A 6,000-nucleotide genomic window follows, 5' to 3' on the forward strand; every position below is an offset into this window, starting at 1 on the left:
TTTGTTAATAATTTCTATCTGAATAAAAAAGCTTAAGACTGTGCTGAAATAATGAACTGCACATATATCATATATACTATACACATACAACATTTTAGTTCTAGAGAGAGGTGTCTAAAGTTCATTATACTTACTGGGCTTCAAAAAGAAAAGTCACGTTTCTGCTTCTTTAGTCCACGTTTGTAATAGTGTTCGTCTGACAATTTGTTTAATGATAAAAAATATTGTTAGGGCTGGAAGGAAAGTGACTGTTTTAATATTGGTAACAGTGTTCCTTCAGACTTTCATTCCCCAGACTTCCGTGCCTTGGTTACACTGATGCCACAAAATAGCTTTCTCCTTCCCTCCTCTATAGTCTTATCTGCACAAACAGGTTTTTCTTGTTTTTTTAGTAGGCTTCATACTTACACAGACCTATCTGAACACTCACAGATTTTCATTAAGGCTTTGGGAGGCTAAGCCTCCCCAAACCTGTTTGCCTAAAAATTTTTAAGAAAAAATATGTAAATCCTCTGACTGACCAATGTGTCTATTGGAGTTTGTATTGGGGAGGGTCAAGGGGTGGTGCTGGGGATCTGGGCCAAGAGACAAAGTAGATGCTAATCTTCCACCTGCTTGTCTGGTATGTGGGGGGGGGGGGATAATTTCATACTTAAATTATACAAAAAATAAATACCATCAATGGTCAATGGTAGTTCCATTAATCTATTCAGGTAGGTGTTATCTGAAACTGAAAAATGTGTGAACTTGTGATGCAGCCGTTATGGTGCCATTGTGACCAGATCTCACTTTCACACCTGTGAGAGTTTCAGACAACACCTACCTGAATAGTTTTAGGAACCATTGTGATTAGATATTGGTGACTGTTTCCTTGAAGGGGTTGTTTCAAACAATTTTTTCAGTTGAGTTTTTTCATATTGTTCACCATAAACATAACATTTTTTCAATTACTTTCCATCTTTTACTTTTACTGTTTTCCCAAAATTGAAGTTTAGCGTTTAATGTTTGTGTCTCTGGTGTTTCAGGCTGGAAGCTCAGTGATCCAGGAGCATCTGAACTGTTACAATTGGCTACATTTAGTTGATACAATTAGTTGATACATTTCTCAGCAGTATCTGAGGAATATAACAACTATTGTATCAATTCAATTCACCTTTCTCTGTATCAGCTAACAAATCCGTTTGTCTACTTTCACTTACACACAAATGTTGTGTTGATGGTTGAATGCAATTTTTTTCTCAACATCATCTACTGTTATATTGTATTACTTTGGAACTGCAGTTAAAGCACAGCTACTGTTTTTTTGCAAGGGGACCAAAATATATCTGCATAATACTTTATATATTAGATCTCCCATAAATGACAGTTAACATATTTGTGTGAAAGTAGACCAATAAACATGCTTTAATGTTAAACAACCCAATCATTACCCATGATTTCCTGTAATGTGGATGAACTGAACTTTTTCTATAATTTTGAGAATAAAAGAGTGCTATGAATATTATTTTCAAAATAGCCTGGCTTTGTCCATGTCAAGTAAAAAATGACTTAGTACATAACCATGCAGTGTGTGGGCCCATCAGTAAGTAACTCTTAAGTCAGCCCATGTATGGGACAGAATTCAGATTGGCATGCATTTTTAGACAAAAAATGTCCCTGTGTTCAGAAAGGTGAATTAAAGCTTTTGCCAATGCTTATAATATGGGACTGAATCAGCTGTTTCCCCCACCAGTGGAAAAATCACAGGTTACTAAACTGTTGATGTAACATTAGACTTAGCCCACCCAAACAAAAAAATCACCCTCCGCCTATGCATATATACAGAAATGTAACTAGAGGGGGACGGGCCCTGGCACAGGACGCACAGCCTGGCCCCCCGCCCCCTCCCTACACCCGGAACTGGTAGGGAATATGCGCCGCAAAGCAGCGCACGGACTGCCGGGGGCCCCTGGCCCGTTCGCACCCCCTGCTCCCCCGGTAGTTCCGCCACTGCATATATATCTATATATATCATCTAAACTAACTAGCTGTAGATTTTAGTATCACAATAGTCTTAGATATTATGCTTGTATAAAAAACCATCCAAAAAATACATTTTGCCTATTTAAATGGGATCCTGTCATCGGAAAACATGTTTTTTTCAAAACGCATCAGTGAATAGTGCTACTCCAGCAGAATTCTGCACTGAAATCCATTTCTCAAAGAGAAAACAGATTTTTTTATATTCAATTTTGAAATCTGACACGGGGCTAGACATATTGTCAATTTCCCAGCTGCCCTGGTCATGTGACTTGTGCCTTCATTTTAGGAGAGAAATGCTTTCTGGCAGGCTGCTGTTTTTCCTTCTCAATGTAACTGAATGTGTCTCAGTGAGACATGGGTTTTTACTATTGAGTGTTGTTCTTAGATCAACCGGCAGCTGTTATCTTGTGTTAGGGAGCTGTTATCTGGTTACCTTCCCATTGTTCTGTTGTTTGGATGCTGGGGGGGAAAAGGGAGGGGGATGATATCACTCCAACTTGTATGGACACTTTATTTTATAGTAACTTTCCCACTTTGCAGCTTTATTATTGGAGTACTCCTTCTCCACACATACGAATATCCAAAAAACTATCAGGAGATTAACCTATATTTGGGCATTGAAATTGGATTACTGGCATCCTATTAATTTTAAATTACATGATAAGAATCTGATGTTAGTGTGTCAGTACTAGGGGGTCTATGGGCTACTCAATATGTTGGCGCTATATAAATACATGTTAATAATAATAAAATAATAATATGATTTCCTTTCTATTTTTATGGATAGTATTTGAGTTTCCAGGATTTTTTGGATTTTTTTAAAGCCCTTTACTTCGGAGGACTTTATACTGTTTTCATTGGCTGTCAGACAAGCCATGTATACTCCCCGCTAAGAAATTTGTTTGTAAATCTTTAAGAGGCTTTCTGCAATTTTGCTAACACAATTAATTTAAAAAAAAGTATTTTAGTTAAGTAGCTTGTTGCAGAAAGACATAAAACCTTTCATATGCTTTCTTACTGTAAGTGGCCTTTTGGTCAATATTGCATCAATCCCCGTAATATTATATGTATTTTGCATGGTCTTACAAATAATTTGTATTTTGATGGAGAGCAAAATATGTTAATTATATATTTATCTGTATTATGAATAAAATTCAGAGTTAATATTCAGTCTTATATATTTTGTTCCATTTAGCATCTAAACGAAAAATCATTGGATCAGTGAGACAAAAAATGGCACTTGTTGAACATGTTTTGCCACAACGAGAACTAATTAGTAACTTGCAGTGCTCCCGGAATTAATAGTTATTTCATACCAACACTTTCCTTTATAGTAACTTTCCCACTTTGCAGCTTTATTATTGGAGTACTCCTTCTCCACACATATGAATATCCAAAAAATAAATAAAAGCACAACAGCAGGGAACCTTTTCTAAGTATGGTAATTAATTTACTATGTTTCCGCCTGATCCCCACACACAGGGGCGATCCATGGGCTGCTGCTGCCTGAGGCAGCAACCCCGATGCCTCCCCCCTCTCCTCGCTTAAAAGTTTAGCGTGAGAGCGGGTCAAAAGGGGCTGCATCGCTAGCGCAGAAGCGAGTACTGCACTTTCTGTACTAGCAGAGCCGAATTTCCAGTTTATAAACTGGAAATTCGGCTCTTAAATTTACAGGAGGCGGCTTTTTGCCGCCCCTTGTAACTGGCCGTTCCCTGCCGCCTGAGGCAAGGTGCTCACCTTGCCTCATGGCAGGAACGACCCTGCCCACACATAATATGCACTTATAAGTAGTGATGGGCGAATTTATTCGTCAGGCACAAATTTGCGGCGAATTTGCGCGATTCGCCGCTGGCAAATTTGCAAAACAGCTGTGAAAATTCGCTAGCGTCAAAAAAATGGACGTTTTTTTTACGCCGGCGTATTCGAAAAAAAGGAAAAAACAAAGGTATACCAGCGTCCTAAAAACGGACACTGGTCAAAAATGAGACCCGGCGCCGTTTCTCAAATTTTTAGCCGTTTCACAAATTTGGCAAAAAATGCACCCAACTTCAGGAATAGTTCTTTTTTCCAGATACACAGAGTTTTTGAGTTCTTTCGTCCAAATAGTTTGGCTTAAAACATTGTTCTGTGACAGTTCCTGCAAATACAAACATTTTGAATATTGTCTTACAAAAACCAGTTTCAGAGGAGACAGGGGGATGTGCACCTATACTGAGGAAAATGGAAGTAGAGTGCTAAATGTTTACTGCAGCATGGTTATAGCCTATATATTATATGTTTAAAGTGCCACATCAAATCACATTAGCAGTCCGTTTGTTAAACCTTGTGCTGGGTTTGATGTTCCATAAATGTAATTGTTGTTTACCTGTAGTGCTGCTTCTTTCTTATATATTCTACTCTCTTATTGCTTTTCACATACAAATGATCTGCTTATACTGATAAATCAACACAGTTAAAGATCCATTTTATTAATCTCATTTCTGTTTAATACTTTCATTCTCAGCTGTCTCTATAGCACACAGAGTCTCGCCTTGCCCCAAGCACTTTTTACCAATGAATTAACATACCAGCTAACTGAAAAGCCTACATTATTAGATATGCAGTACATAATAAATTAAGTTTGTTAATAATTTCTATCTGAATAAAAAAGCTTAAGACTGTGCTGAAATAATGAACTGCACATATATCATATATACTATACACATACAACATTTTAGTTCTAGAGAGAGGTGTCTAAAGTTCATTATACTTACTGGGCTTCAAAAAGAAAAGTCACGTTTCTGCTTCTTTAGTCCACGTTTGTAATAGTGTTCGTCTGACAATTTGTTTAATGATAAAAAATATTGTTAGGCTGGAAGGAAAGTGACTGTTTTAATATTGGTAACAGTGTTCCTTCAGACTTTCATTCCCCAGACTTCCGTGCCTTGGTTACACTGATGCCACAAAATAGCTTTCTCCTTCCCTCCTCTATAGTCTTATCTGCACAAACAGGTTTTTCTTGTTTTTTTAGTAGGCTTCATACTTACACAGACCTATCTGAACACTCACAGATTTTCATTAAGGCTTGGGGAGGCTAAGCCTCCCCAAACCTGTTTACCTAAAAATTTTTAAGAAAAAATATGTAAATCCTCTGACTGACCAATGTGTCTATTGGAGTTTGTATTGGGGAGGGTCAAGGGGTGGTGCTGGGGATCTGGGCCAAGAGACAAAGTAGATGCTAATCTTCCACCTGCTTGTCTGGTATGTGGGGGGGGGGATTATTTCATACTTAAATTACACAAAAAATAAATACCATCAATGGTCAATGGTAGTTCAATTAATCTATTCAGGTAGGTGTTATCTGAAACTGAAAAATGTGTGAACTTGTGATGCAGCCGTTATGGTGCCATTGTGACCAGATCTCACTTTCACACCTGTGAGAGTTTCAGACAACACCTACCTGAATAGTTTTAGGAACCATTGTGATTAGATATTGGTGACTGTTTCCTTGAAGGGGTTGTTTCAAACAATTTTTTCAGTTGAGTTTTTTCATATTGTTCACCATAAACATAACATTTTTTCAATTACTTTCCATCTTTTACTTTTACTGTTTTCCCAAAATTGAAGTTTAGCGTTTAATGTTTGTGTCTCTGGTGTTTTCAGGCTGGAAGCTCAGTGATCCAGGAGCATCTGAACTGTTACAATTGGCTACATTTAGTTGATACAATTAGTTGATACATTTCTCAGCAGTATCTGAGGAATATAACAACTATTGTATCAATTCAATTCACCTTTCTCTGTATCAGCTAACAAATCCGTTTGTCTACTTTCACTTACACACAAATGTTGTGTTGATGGTTGAATGCAAGTTTTTTCTCAACATCATCTACTTTTATATTGTATTACTTTGGAACTGCAGTTAAAGCACAGCTACTGTTTTTTTGCAAGGGGACCAAAATATATCTGCATAATACTTTATATATTAGATCTCCCATAAAT

At 37.3% G+C, this 6,000-nt stretch overlaps 1 protein-coding gene across 2 annotated transcripts in view; it reads right to left on the bottom strand.

Annotated features, from left to right (window-relative positions):
• LOC108695825 (NXPE family member 2) overlaps positions 1–5,564 on the bottom strand; it is a 51,532-nt gene extending 45,968 nt beyond the window's left edge. For both annotated transcript variants that reach the window (XM_041569203.1, XM_041569204.1), the window contains exons 1-2: positions 4,776–5,564; positions 135–196 (exon numbers count right to left, since the gene is read on the bottom strand). The gene's annotated coding sequence lies outside the window, so the exon portion shown is untranslated. The remainder of the gene's footprint in view (positions 1–134; positions 197–4,775) is intronic.
• Between the last annotated feature and the right edge of the window lie 436 nt (positions 5,565–6,000).

The sequence above is a fragment of the Xenopus laevis genome, chromosome 7L (genome assembly GCF_017654675.1).
Source record: "Xenopus laevis strain J_2021 chromosome 7L, Xenopus_laevis_v10.1, whole genome shotgun sequence".
Taxonomy (NCBI): domain Eukaryota; kingdom Metazoa; phylum Chordata; class Amphibia; order Anura; family Pipidae; genus Xenopus; species Xenopus laevis.